The sequence below is a fragment of the Pleurodeles waltl genome, chromosome 3_2 (assembly GCF_031143425.1).
Source record: "Pleurodeles waltl isolate 20211129_DDA chromosome 3_2, aPleWal1.hap1.20221129, whole genome shotgun sequence".
Classification (NCBI taxonomy): domain Eukaryota; kingdom Metazoa; phylum Chordata; class Amphibia; order Caudata; family Salamandridae; genus Pleurodeles; species Pleurodeles waltl.
In genome coordinates, this window is record NC_090441.1 from 15,970,460 (window position 1) to 15,991,262 (window position 20,803).

Below are 20,803 nucleotides of genomic sequence, written 5' to 3' on the forward strand. Positions count from 1 at the left end.
CCAGCGGAGCGGTGCTTGACAGGAAGGGCCCAGCGGAGTGGTGCTTGAGACGGCGGGGCCCAGCGGAGCGGTGCTTGACAGGAAGGGCCCAGCGGAGCGGTGCTTGAGACGGCGGGGCCCAGCGGAGCGGGGACTGTCTTGGCGGGGCCCTCTTCAGCGGTGCCTTTCAGGACGGCGGGGCCCTCTTCAGCGATGCCTTCCTGCACGGCGGGGCCCTCTTCAGCGGTGCCTTTCAGGACGGCGGGGCCCTCTTCAGCGGTGCCTCCCTGCACGGTGGGGCCCTCTTCAGCGGTGCCTTTCAGGACGGCGGGGCCCTCTTCAGCGGTGCCTTTCTGGACGGCGGGGCCCTCTTCAGCGGTGCCTCCCTGCACAGCGGGGCCCTCTTCAGCGGTGCCTTTCAGGACAGCGGGGCCCTCTTCAGCGGTGCCTCCCTGCACGGCGGGGCCCTCTTCAGCGGTGCCTTTCAGGACGGCGGGGCCCTCTTCAGCGGTGCCTTCCTGCACGGCGGGGCCCTCTTCAGCGGTGCCTTTCAGGACGACGGGGCCCTCTTCAGCGGTGCCTCCCTGCACGGCGGGGCCCTCTTCAGCGGTGCCTTTCAGGACGGCGGGGCCCTCTTCAGCGGTGCCTCCCTGCACGGCGGGGCCCTCTTCAGCGGTGCCTTTCAGGACGGCGAGGCCCTCTTCAGCGGTGCCTTCCTGCACGGCGGGGCCCTCTTCAGCGGTGCCTTTCAGGACGGCGGGGCCCTCTTCAGCAGTGCCTTCCTGCATGGCGGGGCACTTTTCAGCGGTGTTTGTCCTGTAATTCCAGGGAGTCTGACCTGGGCAGGACTCCCTGCTCAGTCGCCCTCCGACCGTGCAGTTGCTGGACCCTTCGGTGACGGTGTCCTGAGCCCTTGGGTGTCCTCCCTCACACCCGGGATGGGGCTTGTGGGGCCCTCCTGGTCCGCGCTCCTGCTGCCTGACTTTTCCGCCCTGCTGCCCTTGCCCTCCTTCGCTGTGGCTCTCTGGGCCTTGCCTCCCCTGGATGTTGTGGCAGGTGAAGTGTCCGAACTTTGGTCCTTGGGGGCAGCCGTGGCACTCCTCCCGCGGCGGCCCCTCACTTTCCGGGTCCTCTTTCCAGGGGGGGGGCTGGCTGTCCCCTTGCTGCTGACCGATGTCTCACTGCTGGCAAAGGGGGGACTCCAAAATCCATGGACTACGCTGACACGTGAACCCGGGCTGGTGGTGGCTGAGGTGCTCTTGGGACTCTTAGCAGATGGAGGGGGTGGGTCAGGTGAGGGAAAGAGGTCAAGATTGGAGAGGTAACACTTTTTAGGACCAAGGTAAAAGGTAGGTGCAGTGGTTATGGGAGTGGAGGAAGAGGATGTGGTTGTAGGAGAGTCAGGTGTGCTGTCCTTGGGTGAAGGTGCATGGACTGGAGGCTGTCGTGAGGTGGTTGGCTATTGGGTGGGTGGCTGCCTGCGTTTGTGTGTCTTGGAAGAGGGGCTGACAGACACAGTGGGAGAGGACACAGGGGACGTGTAAACGGCAGTGGGGGTGGTGACTGCACGTGTGCGGACTGTAATGGAGGGTGTGCTGGTGATGGGTGTACTGGCTGTTGGTGGTGTGCATGCAGGTGTGAGTGGCGACGTCACAGGGAGGGAGGAGGGAGACGAGGAGGTGGGGGACACAGAGGTGGTAGTGGCTGTTGGCATGTCTGCATCTGGGTGTTGCTTGGGTGAATGTTTGTGTGATCTGTGGTGCTTATGTCTGGAAGAGCTGCCCTTGGGTGTTGAGGTGTGTGCAGGCTGGTCTGATGGTGTGGATGGGATAGGCAGATGAACAGGAGACAGAGACAGGGTGGAGGCAGTTAGAAGAGGGAGGCTGGAAACAGGGACAATGGCTGCCGTCAGTGCTGAGGCCAGAGAATTGAACGATCGTTGATGGGCAGACTGACCCGAATGAATGCCCTCCAGGTATGCATTGCTACGATGCACCTCCCTCTCTACCCCCTGGATGGTATTCAAAAGGGTAGTCTGCCCAACAATGATGGTCCTCAGGAGGTCAATGACCTCCTCACTGAGGGCAGCAGGGGTAACAGTGGCAGGGCCTGAGGTGCCTGGGGCGAAGGAGACGCCCGCCTTCTTGGGCGAGCGGGCACGGAGCGTAGGCTGAGGGGCTGCTGGGAGGGCGGAGCTGGTGCGCTGGGTGGCGGCTGTACCTGTAGAGGCGGGGGCACGGATGTTGCCACCACCGCTAGGGAGCTCCCTTCCGAGGACGTGTCGGTGTTGCTGGTTTCACCACGGCTCCCCGTTGTGAAGCTCCCCTCGCCCTCCGTATCACTGGTGGCCTCGGTGTCTGTGCCATGGCCCACCGGGGCCTTGTGAGTCGCAGCTCCCTTGTGCTCCGGTGCCAAGTCTCCTCCGCCTGATGATGCTGAAGCACACATGCACAAGAAGATAAAGAAAAAGGGTGGGGGGAGACATAATAAAAGGTTGAGTACATGCATTGTCAACACCGTTGGCGGAGAGGACAGACACAGGAGCCTCATGCACTAAGCCGCGCAATCGGGGTACACTACTGAGTACTTGTGACTGGGCCAACAGGTCTAGGGACAACAAACGCGCACATGGGTGATGCAGGACCATGGCTAGCTGTACCTGGCACCGTACAGAGGTTTGGGGCGGGGGCACAGGGCCATGCCTAAAGGAGGGGACTACACTACAGAAGGCGCCCTGGCCTAATGTCACCCACAGCCCTCCTCCCCCACCCAGACGCCTCCACTGCGTGTAAAGATAGCTGAATGTGCTGGTACTCACCCCCTTGTGTCTGCTGTGATGTCGTCACACGCCCATCCAAATCGGGGTAGGCCACCGCCAGGATCCGGGACATCAGGGGGGTCAGGGTACGACTGGCACCCCTCCTAGATTGGGAGGCCATCCCCAGCAGTGACTCGGCGGTCTTCCTGGTCCCGCGGCGGATGTCCTCCCACCTCTTGCAGCAGTGGGTGCCCCGTCTGTTGTGGACCCCCAGGTTCCGGACTTCGTTGGCGATGGCACGCCAAATGTCGATCTTCTGATGGGCGCTGACCTATTTGACATGTACAGGGTGGAAATTGAAATATCATAAATTTTCCGCATGATAGATGCGATTGGCCCCCCCTCCCCAACCTTGCCATGTGGCACATGCTCTCATCTGTCGTGCCTTGCACTCCTCATTCGCTCCCCACCCCACCATCTTACATCCACCATACACAACCCAGGCATAGCCCATGCAACGTGCACACAGTGTACTTACCTGTTGGTCTGGAGGACCGTAGAGTCGCGCATACTGGGGCAGGACCCCATCCACAAGTTTCTCCAACTCTTCTGTCGTGAAGGCAGGGGCCCTTTCCCCAGTCGCAGCAGCCATTGTATCTCCCAGACCGAGGTCACAGCAGCACTTGCAGTATAGGTCCTCTCCTGTGGATGATCAGGTCTCGAGTGATTAATCAGATAGAAAATGGCGGTCACGCCCGCGGCGGCGCGTACCGCCGCGGTGCGTTCCGCGACCGCCGGCGCAGCTAGTCATTGGCCCGTGAAACCCATAGGGTTCGATGTTAACCAATGCGGCTTTGCGCCGCGGTCTTCGACCGCCACGGTGTGTCACGCCAGCGCATTGACCTCACATCCCATTGTCACACTTCTCAGGTCAGGCAGCCGCCATTACAAGGGACCACAGGGCTTAATTACTACTGCGTCACACAGGCCTAGGCCTTGCATTGCCACTCATACAAGCCATTCAATGCATTGACAATCGTGTACTGTGCAAGCTGTAGTTACGTACCTGTGGGTTGTTTGACTCTGTGCTCCATGTTGTCCTTCCTAGGCACCGTCCGCTGGGACTTGCGAGGAGAAGGATGAATCCTCCCGTGTACCGACCGCTGGTGGACCTGTCGACAATGGAGGAACGTCATATAATACTTCGATACCGACTTGACCGAGCCACTATACATGAACTGTGTGCCCAGCTGGAGCCAGCACTGATGTCCCCCATCCGCCAACCCACAGGAATTCCCCCTCTGGTGCAGGTTCTGTCAGTCCTCCATTTCTTGGCAAGTGGGTCTTTTCAGACAACAGTGGCCATTTCATCAGGGATGTCTCAGCCTATGTTTTCTAAGATTTTGTCCAGAGTGTTGTCTGCCCTGACGAAATACATGCGGAGCTACATAATTTTCCCTGAGGAGGGTGATTTGGCCACTGTGAAGGCTGACTTCTATGCCCTTGGACATATCCCCAACATCATTGGTGCCATTGATGGGACCCATGTGGCCTTAGTACCCCCAAAAGACGATGAGCAGGTGTACAGAAACAGGAAAAGTTACCATTCTATGAATGTCCAGGTGGTCTGTTTGGCTGACCAGTACATCTCCCATGTAAATGCCAAGTTCCCTGGGTCAGTGCATGACGCGTATGTTATGCGAAATAGCAGCATCCCCTATGTGATGGAACAGCTACAGAGACACCGTGTGTGGCTAATTGGTGACTCTGGTTACCCCAACCTGCCGTGGCTACTGACCCCAATGAGGAATCCCCGGACCAGGGCAGAGGAACGGTACAATGAGGCCCATGGGCGATCTAGGAGGATCATAGAAAGGACCTTCGGCCTCCTGAAGGCCAGGTTTAGGTGCCTGCATATGACAGGGGGATCCCTCATGTACTCACCAAAGAAGGTGTGCCAGATCATCGTGGCCTGCTGTATGCTTCACAATCTTGCATTGCGACGCCAGGTGCCTTTTCTGCAGGAGGATGGTCCAGATGGTGGTGTCGTAGCAGCTGTGGAGCCTGTGGAGAGTGAAGAGGAGGAAGACGACGGGGACGACACGGACAACAGGGACACGGTCATACAACAGTATTTTCAGTAGCACCCAGGTAAGAATCCCCCACGTCATTTTACATTTCCTTCTGGCCTCCTGCATCTCTACTTTCTGTGTTTCCCCCCAGTTCCTTTCAACTGAATTGTGACTTTCCCTTGGCTTTTCAGAGCTGTATGACCCACTGCGTGACTTCTGGTTTGTTCGGCAATGGAGTAAAGCAAATTGACATTGGTATGTTGTCATCACAAAGTAACTGCACATTTTTGACCCGTTATGCATAATACATTTGTTAAGAATACAAGCAGACTCCTGAGTGTTTTATGTGCAATAAGTGATTTATTTAAAGTGCTACATATAGGTCCATGATAGTAAAACGGTGATGGGTGGGGGTGGAGTGATGTCCATGACAGAGTCCAGTTCTCGGTCGCACAGGTGCATTGTCCATATGCCTGTGGAAGGATGGAGCAGGGGCAGTTCAAGGTTGGACAGGGTGACGATGTGGGACAGTGGAATGACATCCGGGGGGATCTTAGGCTGGCGGGGGTCTTGGCATCCTACTCTGTCTTCCTTTGTGATCTCAGGCTCCTCTTGCGGGGTGGTTGATCTTCAGCAGGAGGTGGGGTTCTGGTGGCCCGTCGTTGTGTGGGGGCCTCCTCACCACTAGCGCCGGCGGAGGTGGTAGGCTGTTCCTGGTCCGGGCTGGGGACAGGGGCCCTTTGGGGTGCCACATGGTCCCGCAATGTGGTGACTATTAGGTTCAGGACCTGGACGATGTTCCTGAGCTCCTCTCTGTACCCCATGTACCGTTCCTCCTGCTGTGCCTGGATCTCCTGGAACCTGGCCATTACCGTCGCCATCGTCTCCTGGGAGCGGTGGTATGCTCCCATGATGGTGGTGAGGGCCTCTTGGAGAGTCGGTTCCCTGGGCCTGTCCTCCCCCCCCTGTCGCACTGCAGCCCTCCCAGTTGCCCTGTTTCCCCGGGCCTCTGTCCCCTGGACGGTGTGCCCGCTACCACTGCCCCCAGGTCCCTGTTGTTGTTGGGGTGTTGGGTCAGCCTGGGTGCCCTGTAGTGGCGGACACACCGCTGATTGACCTGTCCTGGAGACAGAGGCATGGGCCCGCTGGGTGGGAGCGGTGCTGATATTCCCAGAGGGGGTTAGGTCTGCTGTGGCCTGTGTCTGTGTGTGGGGAATCGACTGTCCAGAGGTCCCCGATGGTCCGGGCTGGTCATCAGGTTCCAGGTCGACAGAGCTGCTGTCCTCACTGCGGGCCTGTTCTGGGGATGGGATGGACATATCTGGACCCTCCTGGCCGGTGTGTTGGCGTTCGTGCCCTGCAGGGGTGAAAGAGTATGGTTATTGCTTCTGTGTGTTCCATGGTGTGCGATTTGTGGGTGCCCTTGTCCCCCAGTGCTGGCATCCCCTTGTGGCAGGAGTTGTGAGGGTGGTTTGTGGGGGGGATGGGTATGTGCAGTGGTCATGCATAGGTGATGGGTGTCCATGGTTTGTGTTGGCATTCAGGGTTTGGTTTTGGGTTGGGTGGGTTGTGCTGGTGAGACATTGGCAGGGAGGCTGTGTGCTGGGGGGTTGGGGGTGAGGGTGGGGGTGGGGGTTGGCATGCTGGTGGTTGGGGGGGGGAGTAGTTGAGACTAGACTTACCAGAGTCCATTCCTCCGCCTACTCCAGCGAGGCCCGCAGGATGCAGGATGTTGAAGACCTCTTGCTCCCATGCTGTGAATTCGGGAGGGGTGGGTGGTGGTCCGCCGCCAGTCCTCTGCACAGCGATGTTGTGTCTGGAGACCATCGACCGTACCTTCCCCCGTAGGTCGTTCCAGCGCTTTCTGATGTCTTCCCGGTTTCTGGGATGCTGTCCCACAGCGTTGACCCTGTCGACAATCCTCTGCCATAGCTCCGCCTTCCTGGCTATTGTGGTGTGTTGCACCTGTGTGCCGAAGAGCTGGGGCTCTACCCTTATGATTTCCTCCACCATGACCCGGAGTTCTTGGTCAGAAAACCTGGGGTGTCTTTGGGGTGCCATGGGGTGGTGTGGATGAGGTGTGGGGTGGTGTTTGCGGTGATGTGAGTGGTGGTGTGTGGTGATGTGTGCGTAGATGTGGTGTGGTTGATGATGTTGGGTTCCTGTGTGTGTTGGGGTTTTCGATTGATGTTCTCTCTCTCTCTCTTTCTCTCTCTCTCTCGCCTTCTCTCCGATTTCCAACTAGTGGGGGTTTGTGGGTGATGTGGGTGTGTGTTTTATAGTTGCTTGGATGTGTGGGGGTGGTGTTTGTATGTGTATCAGGTGTGTGTATTTCAAATTGTCCAATGTGGCTGGGTTTTGGAGGCTGGGTGTGTATTTTGAGCGCGGCGGTGTGTACCGCCAATGGAATACCGCGGCTGAAAGACCGCCGCGTGCATTGGTGGGTCGTAATGGCATGGGCGTGTTTGTGTTGGCGTGGCAGTGGAGGTTTGGTCATCTCCAGTTTATCGCTGCCCGCTGATGAGGCGGCCTTCCGTGGATGTCGGGTTTTTGGCGGCTTGGCAGTTGTTGGTCAGAATGACCGTGGCGGCTTTCCGCGGCCGCGGCGGTAGAATGGCGGTCTTTTGACCGGCGGTAGGAGCCTTTTACCGCTGAGGTCAGAATGACCCCCTTTGTGTTTCCCAGCAGAAGCATCGACAGGCAAAGAAGACGAGGTACAGCTGAGTGGGGAAGCTTCTGGCTGTGGGGCCTTCGGTCATGAGAACACCGACATTGAGGGACCTGGTGGCCTGGAGGGCAAGGAGAGTGCCACGGGAGACTGGATCCAGTTCATCATCTTCGGAATCCTCCTCCAGTGGACACTCCCTGGCGGTGGCGGACCCATCTGGGACCACTCCAGCACCATCTCTGTCTGCCACCCCCCTTTCAATCACTGCCCTCCCGGTAGCTCCCCACCCAGTTGGCCATGCCCGCTCACCCAAGAGGGTGGGTGTCTCCTTTGCTGCAGGCACCTCTGCCCCAGCCCATGTTAACCCTGCTGCCCTACTGACCTGAGGTCAATCTCTGTGGGTCAGTCAACCATCGTGAATGCCATCGAGGGACTGGCAGCTCAGATACAACAGAGTAATGTCTTCCTGGAGGGTATTCATGGTGCACTGGATGGCCTACAGAGATCATTTCAGGCTCTGGCCTCCACACAGACGGCAGCCAGTCACCCTTTGATTACGTCCCGCCTCCACCTTCCTCTTCCCAATTCCATTCCCCCCTTCCCCAACCCAGCTAAAGCACACAGGCAGACAGACATGCATCCACCTTAACATCCAAGGGTAGCACAGACAAACCAAAGCATGAGAAGAAACACCACAGGCATTCACAGATGCAACATACACCTGCACACACAGCAACAGTAACAAATTGCCCTGAAACCCCCACTGCCCCCAGAATCACTGACACAACACCAGACACACCTGCAGACACCACACCAACATTCATTGATCCAGCCACCATGCCTATCCTACCCGCAGACACCACCCCAGCAGACCCTCAGACATCCACACGATTCACCACACTCACAGGCACCGACATGCAGCACATCCACCATACCTGCAGTCACCATCTCAACAGACAGCCACCTACCCACCACAGCATCCCCAGCACATCCACCCCCTCTCAGCCCAAAACATATAAACATCCTCATTCACCCACTCAACAGACACCCACCACCCACAAGCATTCCTCCCACAAACATGCACCCAAGACATCCACAACAACACCTCATACAACCACTCCCTCTCCCTCCACACCCAAACCCTTTTGTTATGACCACCCCGTCACCCCTGTGTGTCTAAGAAAGCTTTCCTCTCCGAGTTTGACCGTTTTCCCTACTCCTCCCCCGTGGCACAAATAGATTATCCGTTTACCTCCCCAAGGCCATCCATTCCACCTCCAACACCTCCCCTACCCCCTGCCAGTACCCATGCCCCTCCCTGCCAAGAAGTCAACCCTTCCCAAGAAGATCCAACCCTCCCCCAAGCCTAAACCAACCCCCCAACCCAAAGCACAGAACCCTCCTCCTGCCCATCGCCCTGGTCATCCCTGAGGTGTCTGGCTGCCCCATTGATCCCCCTACCTGTGGAGGTTACATAGCATTTAGGAGTCGAGTTGGGACACCATATAGTGCCTTTGGCGCACCCAAGTCTTTTTATATTGGACTGGCCAATGGCCTTGAGCTTTTATATTTGTTATGCCCAAAATATATTCAGATCACTCTGTTGTTGGTTTTCAGGTTACATCTTTGTTCTGCTTTTTATTTCCTAGGCTTGTGTTGTTCCTGCCTGACATTGGTTATGTAAGTGTGTGTGGTGCTTGTGCTTCCTGTATTGTTTGGGCAGTATGTGAGAGTGTCCGCAGTGCTTTTGTCCTCCTGAGTTCGGGAGTGTGTTGTGTGATGGGCATGTGTATGTTGCAGACATGTTGTGATGTTATTTTGTGGTGTTTGTGTTGACATGTGTTTGCTGTTGTGTGCTTTGACTGCGTGAATGTGCATGTATTGCGCATGGTATGATAGCTATGATGTGTGTGTCGATAGCTAAATTGTATGATTGTGTAAATGTGTTTGTTCCTTCCCTGTTGGTTGTACATTGTGCTGTATGTGTGATGAGTCCCTGTTCAATGTCGGTTGTGAGTGCTTGACACTGTGTTTGTGATGGTGCGGTTGTGGTGTTGTTGTGATGTGTTGATATGTTGTATGGGATTGTGTGAGACTGGGCCTGTGCTGTGTTGATGTGCGTAAGTGTGTGTTCTTGATGTATGGTGTGTGTGGTGCTGCAGTGTGTGTGCTGAGTAGGTGTGGGTGTCTTTGTAGTTGCATGTGAGTGTGCGTGCATGTGCGATTTCTTGATGTATGGTGTGTGTGTGTGTGTGTGGTGCCACAGTGTGTGTGCTGGGTAGGTGTCTTTGTAGTTGCATGTGAGTGTGCGTGCGCGTGTACAGATGAGTGTTGCCCTTGCAACCCCTTCTCTATGGTATGTTATGCAACTGTACAAAATGTAACAATATACAACAGTTACAGGTGAGTGAGTGTAATTACAGTTGTTGTGGGCGGCGAAGATTCCGTTGTCTTTCAGCGAGCAGGAGCAGCGGGATGACATCTAGTTTTGGTTCCATGGCAGCTCCGGGTGAGTGTGGCTTCCTGAAGATGAGTGCCTCCTTTTATACAGTTCGTTTCTGCATGGGTTTCCGTGGTGCAGCAGAAATCTTGGTGGTGTACAACCTTGTAATAGGTCCGACGGAAACATGGTCTCTGATGGCCTGCTGGTGGCTCCAATAGTCTGCGGCGGTCTGACCGCACTGGTGGTGCTGGTAGTGCTTTGGCTGTATTCCGTTGGGATCACTGCCAAAGTCATAATTTGCCAGTCTTCTCTGCCAGCCTGTTGGTGGTCTGACCTCCACCGCCAACATGGTAGTCACAGGACCTCCAAACTCACAACGAGGCCCTATATCTTTTATTGGGCTATAATGCTGACTTTTGAAAATTCTTTCAATCAACTGTTCTTTTTATGTTATCTAACACTTTGTCACTTAATTTATTTTACAGTGCTGTTAGATAATAGCACCAAATTTATATATTTTGCTGCTTTTTCTCCAGCCAGCAGGTACTATTAATTCTTCATCAGTTCTATGAGCTTTTGCAGTTTTTGGTATGATCATGGACACTTCATATGACTTTAAGAGTATTTTCATTAAAAGATCCTTTTGCAGTTTTCTTAATTATTCTTCTACTTTTTCAGAGCTCCTTATTTTTGAAGAATTCTGTGGATTTGGTAGCATGTTCTTTATGCTTAGTTTTCAAGTGTCTTCGTATTTTAGAGGGTTCCATGGCCTCATTTGACAAATTTTCATAACATAGCAGGCATTGTGGGTTGCTGTTCGGGTCCTGAACCTGAACACGTGAAAACCATTGATAAATATTCAACACCGAATTGTTGACACTTAATTTTTTTTTATTTAATTTCTTTGTTTTGAGCATGATAAACCATCATTGATGTCTTCAGTAGATTTCTGCTTAACTGTAAGACAGCAATCCATCGTCCTTATGTTTTTTAGGATACCCACAAATTGCAAGTCTATTGAATCACAACATTTGTTTATGGAATCAGTTTTTAGCAAAGCTGTTTGGTAACGCATGGAGATTTTCACTACTTTACCTACTACAAGTTGCCTTCATCATATGTTTCCAGACTACATTTGCTCTGAAGTTTAGAGATGACGCAGCACCTGTAAGAAGATTTTAACATTGTATCAGCACTGGTTTTGTGGAAAAGAGAGAGGACACTAGAAAATCATATGCATGGATATGACAATCTTATGAACGCTACATGCAGATGTTCATATATGAATTTGCCAGAACCTCCACCCTCCCTGGAAACATAACTGTACCTGACTGCAGCAGCAATGAATGTGTGCTGCAACACTGCATCTGGAAATTTTGTATTGTGTGTATGCTGAATAAAAACTAATATTTGTTGCCTAGTTGTGAGATGGCATAGCACTGCAAGCAACTCTCTCTATTACCCACTTTTACAGTACTTATATAGAACCGACAAGCAATGCTTGAAATTGAAATATAGAAGTGCTGGTACTCAGTATCCCACAGGACCTTTTTGGTAATGAGCAGAGATGGTAATCTCTGGTTAAAAGTTATGAATTTCTCCTGAGGAGTGCTGGTACTATCCTTTTTCAAATACATAAGTGGAGGTACTCGATGCCTGACAGTACCTCCACATTTAAAGTAATGCAGGAAGGTTTAATGGCAGTCTAATCAGTGGTGGCTGGTGAAGTTTGACAGTGGTGGGACACAAATAAATGGCCCACGTTTCCATAAGTGAGCAAAATCAACTCTTCCAAGGGAGGTTTGCGAGGGGGGTGTTGCTTGGCGAATTATCAAACAAAAGGTGCAAAATGGAGCATTATATATCACACTTTCCAAAACGTTGATGTTTATAGAATACTACTCCGATGTTCCACAAAAAAAGCTATGCAACATAGAATTACACAGTATGCCTCCAACACAGACTGCACACAACTGCAGACTGTTTCTCAAAACAGCTATAACATCTCTTCAGAGTGTGCAACAGAAGTGCTGGGAAGCATGGAACTGCAGAAATAGAAAAAACAGAGCTGTTTGTATATTACACATCAGTCAGGCACAAAACACAGGTTAACAGCATAACTGCATAGCGTGACACTTAAAGAAAGCTGCACAACAATTCACAAAAGAGTGAAATCAGAGGAATGCATATCAACAATAGCTACCAAATTGCCTCTTTTCATAGGTAAAACATCAGCAGGTTCTGACTTTACTGCAGCACACAGGCACCATTATAGTTAATTGTATGCGTTCTGTCATACTCCATATGAATAGAAAATCAACTAAAGACAAGACAACCGGGCTGAATATGAATATGAAGAAAGTTTATTAAATCATCAACTTCATGATAATGCAATAATACTCTACTCTGGTGCATATGTTTTTCAATCTTAAGGTACTCTTCTACTCCCTCATCTATCTTTCCTTTTTATTTCTTTGCTTTATTTTTTTGTTTTAAAAGTACTTGTGTAGCAAGTTAGTATATTTAGATAGGTTGGAGGTTTAGTTATTGATAGTGGCTGAATCACAAATGCATTATGAGTGTAGGAATTAGTAGTACAGGAGTACTCTTTTACACGCTCTTATATGTCTTTGTGAATCAGCCCCGAAAAGACCCCCTCCTTGTTAGTAAAAGTGTAAAGAAGGACGATCCTTTTCTATTTGTACTAATTGTAAATAAATATATTATTTAAATATTCTAATTTTATTCCCATTTTAGATGATTTGTGCCCAAATGGCAATGGCATGTATGAGTACATGAAAAGTACTGTATGAGTATTACTTTACAAACTCATAAATACCTTAGGGAATTGGTCTCAATGCGTTTAAATGTAATTGTATCTAGCAGATATTACAGGATATATTCTGTAAAAGTGCAAGTAGACAAACATAAAGATAAAAAGGACTATCAACAAGTCCGAAAGGCAAAAACAAAGAAACAAAAAAGGCGTGTTAATTGGAGGGGTGAGTCACCAATCCTTATTCTTTGTCAAAAATGTTTCAAGATAATTCCATTTGCTCAGTTTAATTAAACATAGATCATTCATTTGGCCTCACGCGTGGACGTAGTCCATTTTTTATTGCACAGAGAGGTTCACACAATAGTATGGGAAAATTGAGCAGGGTTGGAGATAAGCAATTCAATTTAAACCAGTGTCACAGAAATTTGCTGTGTGGTTTGCTGGCAGCCATGGGATGCGGCATGAACAGCTGATGTGACATTGAGAATACTTAGAGGCATACACATACATTCCAACATAGGAAAGTGGGAGATTTAAAAAAAAGAAAGAGGAGACTGTATCGGGAAAAAAATTGGGAGAATCATGTCTATTGAAGAAAAAATCGAGAGAATCACAGCTATTAAAGCAGAAGCAATTTCAGGTGGGAGACAGCCAAAATAAAGCATTTTTTAACTGAATATGGGCTATTGGTTGTATGTATACAGTGGTCTATTTTGCGGTACATGGCTCCTGCTAACAACCATAGCAGAACCTCTACATTCTCATTTCAGAGCCCAGGAGGGGTGATCCTTCTTTGCACAAGTGATTTGAATAACTGTGAATTTCCTGGTTTTACCCTATTCCAAACCCCTTAAGGTTGATGTAAATATTATAACATTTATAAATCATTTTATAATGAAGGCGTGCCCCATGAAGCAACTTCTGAAAAAGTGTGTAAGATATAAATAGAGAGAATGTCGTACAGAAGAATGTAATAATATGTCACCAAATCTGCTTAATTTTTATGTAAGAGCCAGAAAGCTACCACTACAATTCTGTATAGACTGGGTGACATTTTAACACAGATGAAAAAATGAAGAAGTAACAATTATAAAAACAGTTACATGTTTCTGTTGAGAGGCTGGAAAAGTAGCTTCCTGCTAGCCAATGTCTTGAGCTGCTCGAATGCTGTTCAGCCTCAAAACAACAAGAAGCACAGCTCTTCTGCATGCGGGCAATGCGTGGCCAAAAGTGGGGAGAAAACATGGGCATCAAAATGCTCTGAGCCCAAACACACACACACACACCCACACACACGGGAACACCAGCACTGCCATGCGAGTCGGAGACAGGATAATGAAACAAGGCCGAACAACTCTTCAGCTTACAACTAAGGCTGAATGGTGATTGCTCTAACTTTATTTTAGTCTCTCTGGCCCTGCCCTAACATTCACAGCTCTGTGTGCTGTGAGGGCGCATGGGTGTTTCCTTATCCAGCCAATTCCAATGCCTTCAATTATGAGAGAAAGCTTGGGTAGGCACTTGAGGCCTGCGGATCCCCCAGGAGTGTGTCCCAGACCACTGGGTGTCCACAGACCACAGGTTAGGAACCGCTGGCTTAGAACATTGTTGATACTGATAACACATAGACTTTTTAGGTGAAATGCTCTGTTGACAGTTGCAAAATCAATCCACACCCCTTTACAGTAATGTCAACCACAGAACGAATGTGCCTTTGTGTATTGAGGATTTTCATTTATCTCCTTCTAAGACCATCAGAATTTTGTGTTGGGACACCAGGGAACTGGAACAAAGGAGTACCCAACAAAATTAACTACCACCCCTTTGAGCCATATCTGAAATAGATAGTACTGCGTGAGCAAATGACGCTAGCAAGCCCAGTATTCATTCGGGAGGGTTACTATTGTTCTTTCCTTTCTTTCATTTCCCAATTTTTCTTTTTGACTTTTTCCATAAATCCCTCGTACCTTCCCTTTATCTGTTCCACCATCATCACTCTTCCTTACTTTTCTCTGCCATATCTCCATCCTTTCTTCCCTCCATCCAACCTACTCTTCATTCTTCTCCATATCCTCTCTGTATCATCCACCCATATTTCTTTCCATCCTTTACTCTACTGTCCTTCTCTCATCCAGCTATCCTTATCTCCATCTATCCACTCATCTCTGCATCAATCCACCCCTCATCATCCATACTTTTCTACATCCATCCATTATCCATACATCCCTTAATCTCTCCTTCCTTTCCTTTCCTTTCCTTTCCTCAACCTCATCTCCATCTATCCATCATCCATCTCTCCATTCATCTACCTCTTTATACACCCATCTTTGTGTCATTCTCACTCATCCATCCACATTTCCCTTCACCCATCCTTCTCTCCATCCATCTTTCATCCTTCTCTACGTACCTTCTCCCTCCCTTTATGCTTTTTTGTGCCATGTGTTGCCAACCTCAGACCACCATTATACTATTCTTTTTAAATGCATTTATAAGCATCTATTTGGAGACCTGAAATCTTCGATTAGAGTCAAAAGTATTGAAACAGTGTTGGGCGTGGTCCTTACTGCAGGCCCTGCCTCCTCCAGTCATTTCCCTAAGTGCGTATCCACGCCTGGGGATATTGGACCTGGAATTCCTACCTCTAGATTTTGTTGAACAAGGATTACAATGGGGCTGATTTAGTTAGCGGAATACAGTATTTACTCTGTTGCCCTGACGAAGTAATCTTACTCAAGATTTAGAGATGTCCACCACAACAGTGGGATTCTCTTATATTGGCAAGAACCGCTGTCATGGCAGTTCCTGCCAATCCACTAAAAATATGTGGTGAGGCTCCGTCAACATAACAGTGCCATACAGCACACTTTTAATATCTTTTTTAATTTTAAAAATCAAAGTCTTAGATTGGGATTGAAAAAAATAAAAATAAAAGCAATGACCTCCTTCACCATGGTAGTCTTCTGCCACGGCATGGGGGGTGGAGTGGTCAGTAAAATGCTTTTACTTTCACTTACAACTAGGTTTTGGATGGCAGTGTGTGGAATTAAAAACTAGACATTTTTCCATCCACTCTAAATAGGGCAGGCAGACAAATGGCCAAAGCTCCATTGGGCCGTTGGACAAGTATACCAGCGGCGATGAATTCAACTCAGTCACTGACATACTTAAATGCTGGGCGACTCTAAATGAGTGGTGGAACTTCAGTTTGGCGAAGAGGTTTCTCCATTGCTGTTGAGACGGAGTACTCGCTCTGCCAAACTTTATATCAGGCCCTGGGTCTGGATTTTGAGCATCAGATCATTTCCAATCCCAGAGAAACCGTGTCACTCAGAATTCTGAATGATGGAATTCCAATGCGAGTATTCGTTCCAGATGGAATATCGCCATTTGAAATGAGAGGCTTAGACTGATATCATTGAGACCCAAGATTGTGCTCAGAGTGTGATGATCTTATGTTTGAAAAGTTTTGTAGCAAATGTCTTGGGAGAAATAAATGAAATCTTAGGTAATATTTGTTCACCACTGTGAGACATTTTAAAAAAATGTTAATTTTTTTGTCGAGTAATGGACACCAGTACAATTAGGCTACATGAAAAAGGTTTCTTCTTTGGAAAATATTTTTTTCATTTAGTCTGGTTCTATCTTTGATGTTATAAATTAATAACAATAATAACAAAGCTTCTTATTTTCAATCATGCCTACAACCTCCATTTTTTAGCTTAAAGACACTGCACATAAGAAGTGGTACTAGCCTCAGACCTAATTTGCTTTAACATTAGGATGGTCAAGGTCGAGTAAGCTCCATTTTCACTTTAACTCTCACCCTGCCGGTAACACACATATCACTGAGAAAGGAGCTCAAAATAATGAGGTATCGCATTAGACATGGGTGAAAAGTAAACTGTAAATCAGCAGTGCTACAACGCATGGGAGGGTTACATTCGAAAGGAGAGAGAGGTACACAGGGGGCAAGTGAATTATTTTTGTCCAACTATATCAATGAAAGCAGAACAACATAAGGCCAAACTTCTAAAAATGAAATGGTGTCTTTCACAAAAATAGCTAAAATAAAAATGAATACTATATTTAATTGAAGAAGTGGCAACACTTTCCAATAATCATCGATAAATTACTGTAGGGTACTCTCAAAGAGAAGCCCCACACTCACCTGCTACTTAAGTGGAGCCTTCTAGTGACATACTGTGCTGTGGTGTGTGGTTGCGGAGTTCACCTCTGGAATAAACATGCATAAAACACCTGTGGTGGCTGCACATAGAGGCTTATGTGGTTAATGCTGGTGCAAGACGGGAAATCATCTGAAAAAGGAAGTATTGTTTGCTGATGCTGGCGCGCCCTTCCAGGAAGATATTAACAGGGAGGTCAGCCATCTAGAATGTTCAGCAGCGCATCAGAGCCATATTCTGGGCATCCCCCAAGCCTCCATTCTTATTTAAGAAAAATCCTGGTGCCTAGTGGGCTTTCTGCCTCCCCCCATGGGGGCAGACTGGGGCAATTGTCTCCATCTGCCCCCCAGGGAGACAGAAAGACTGTCCACCCTTCCTTATGGGAAGGAGGCATGGCTGTGCCCATTCTGGGCAGCCCTCACGCCTCAGTTCTTAGTTAAAAAAAAACTCCCTGGTGCCTAGTGGGCTTTCTGCACCCTCTGGGTGACCCATTGGGGGCAAATGATGCTATCTGCCCCCCAGGGAGGGCAGAAAGACTTATATAAAATAAAATATTAAGGGGGAGCACATGTCCGTGCCCAAGGAGCCACTCCACCTTTCCCTAGTGCCAAATGGGTGGATCCCTGCTTGGGAATCGCTCTTATGTGGCAATCCCCAAGCAGTGATCCACTGGGCAGAGGTACCATTGGAAAGGGGAGATTCTCCCTTTTCCAGTGATACTTCCCCTATAAGAATCAGTGCTCGGGGCTGAGATATCCTCTGGGAACTCATTTAGTCTAAGTGAAACGAGCCGTTTGGCTTGTTTTATTTTCTCTTTGGTAAGAAATGAAGTTAGAACACTGTGACGGTGATCCTTATTTCATACAATAAAAAGCTCTTGTTACGCTGCGGGTCAGCCACAGACCCCTGGTATCCCATTCTCGAACCACAATAGCGTATGCAGTTCGTTTTTTGACCTGTCTGACTCACTGCGTCCTTTTTGCAGCCTGTGATGTGTTGACTCACATTTACTGCCATGGTGCTTTCTTTCCTGTTAGGATCCATGAGGCCCTGTCTTTCATGTTTTCCTAGGCCTAGTGCCTGGGGCCATGTTCTGTTCCTTTCTTCTTCCCAGACTCCTTTGCACATTGTTCCCTGCACGCTATGGGGTGGTTTGCTTTTCCCAATACAATATGGCGTATTCTCTGTTTCTTCTTATGGAGCACCTCCCTATCCAAGATGGCGATATTTCTCTTTCCTGTTTTGTCACTTCCTAATTTTTAGTATATAAGGGCCCAGTTTTCTCTTTTTCCTTGCATTGCAAACACTCCTTGCTTTATAGTGTGTCCTCGCTCCTACTGACCGTTCTGTTGCTGTTCCTGCTGGCGTCCTCAGTTGACTTCTCCTGCTTTGTTCCTGGTCCTGCATCATCTTCCTGGTCTCTGGTTCCTGATCCCTCTGGATCATTCCTTCCATATTTGGAGTTCCTGTGATCTGGAGTTTTTTCCCTTCTGGGTTTTTCCTCTGTGGGACTCCTTCTGGGAGGCACAGTCTGCCTTGGCGTTCTCATTGTCAGCAGCACTGTGGCTACCGGAAAGGGTCGCCCCTACCTAAGACAGACCAGAACTTACAAGAATCAAAGTCGAACTCCTGTCAAATACAACAAGAGTGGTATGCGGGGGTAAGAACTTGACAGCTCAGGCTGATCAGGAAGCTCTTCCCGAGCAGACGAAGCCTGAGGAATAAAGGGAAACCCTCTGGTGCAAAGCACCAGGGGGCCCTTCTATCCTCCCCAATGTCGGCCAGTGGCTGACACCCCCAATGGGGAGGGTGTGTGGGTGTTGGGTGTTGGCCATTGGCCAACACCCTCATCAAAGGGGTTGGTGGAGGAGGATATGGGCTATGACTCTCAAAGGGGCACTGCCCGCTTATTAAAAATGTACACAGACATGATCGTATAAACCCTGCACATCGGCCAGCCCACCCACCAGGAGAGCGGATGCTATGACTTTTGGCACAACAGTCATATTTTACATCACAAGAAAGCTGTTTCAGGAATGACGCTCTACTATTATATACTTAGACAATGCAGACACTGGCATGGATTTCTGTCACTTTCATGTTAGAGGAGTTTGAATACTAACAGGATGGAAGTATGTAAATCTAATGATATCTCTAATGCATTAAGTCCTGTGGCAATATGATACAAAATAAGTTGCATCGCCCTTAAAATGCTCTGACCTTTTTGAGCATTAAGAATAAGCCTTTTTAAACATCAACAATCAATATTGGAAGCCCAGCAATTTGAGAAGCATGTTGCTATACCTGAGAGACACACCTAGGAGGCCAGCCTACTGAATACTGTACTGTTAGCTCGATAAAAGTTTGAATGAACTTTTAAATTGTAAACTACCATTGATGGGCAGTATGCCCTAGTGCAAAATGTAAAAGTGGCAAAGGATACTATGTTGATCTTTATTCAAGTGGGGCCCACTGTACCACACAGACACTGGATCTCCTTTGGCACAACAGCTACATGCTGACCATTGGTTTGTTTGTACCTGGCACATAATTCCTCTATATATATATGTACAAGTTTTTTTTTAAATGTTGCTCTTGTGTTCTGTGGGCCATCGGGCAAGCAGTGGTACTGCACCTCAGCCATTGGTGCTTGGGCCATTTGCCTCCGATGTCCTGGGTTCTGTCCTATTATGGCTCTGCAAACCGGTCAAGCACCACTCTTTCAGTATTTCCCTCACAGTTGTAGTAATGGTGAACAGTCACAGGCTTCTCAGGTGGATAGTGTGGTTGCAATCTCATTATTCATGAGCAGTGCAGTAACATATTGTCCAAATCAGTGCTTTACCATACAAAAGTACTTTATAACTGCACCTAAATGTATCTATTCTACCTGCCTCAGGGGTCCATCCTATTCTGAATCAAGTGGATGCTCTTCCCTATCTGTAATATTGCCCGTGCAGGCATAATCAAGGCCCAGGTAAAATTTCTCCTCCCAGTATGCCTAGGGCTCAGTACAGTTCCCTCTCATTGTCCTCAAATTCTCTCCACGGGCAGGTCTTCTCAACCCAAGCCTAGGGCCAAACGTCTACCATGGCCTCATTTGGCCCTGAGAAGCCACATTACAGAAGTGCAGGTAACTGGAGTTGCAGTGGATCCATTGGATGGAGGAGATAATGATTGACTTCCTGCCCACTTCTGGGCGCTTGTTGTGGTGGATTATTGTAGGTGGACCAAGCCACCTGTGGGATATAGCAGCATGGGGAAGAGCAGTGGGTGCACTTCTCTGATCACAGCAGTATGGACACCTGCAGGTGCACTTTCTGATCACAATGGCGTGGACAGCCACAAACACACATCTTTGGTCACAATAGCATGTATAGCCACAGGACCGTATTCCCAGATCAGAACACCATTTAAGAAGGTCAGATGCCAATTTTTATCACTCTCCTCAGCCCTCCTTCCTCTGGTGGACCCCACAAACACCAGAGACTCATTGCTTCTGGCTTTTCCTGGACAGCCACACCTCCTGCAGGGTTGGCAATCTTCTCTACTCTCTCAGCAGGGAGGGTGGCTTCGAAGCACCTCAGATCAGAAGAACAGCTTTTCCAGCAGGTAAGACTTCAGATGACGTTCAATTTAGATCCAATGTTTGCACTTTCAGAACCGACTTGGGGTGGTTCTCCTTTCAAGTGTCCTTTCAAGGCTGCTTTCTAGCCTTTGTGTCAAGTGATTCTCCTCACATCAGGGTTGTGTCCACTCTAGAGCACCCATAGAAATGGTACAAAGAGGTGTGAGTTTTCTGAGCACCAATTAGGGGAAATACATTGGCTGGCCTCTTCTAATAGGTCCCTTTCTCCTTGAACAACAGAGACTCCAGTCCCACACTCCCCTCCCCCAGCATCTCTGAAATAGAAGTGCTA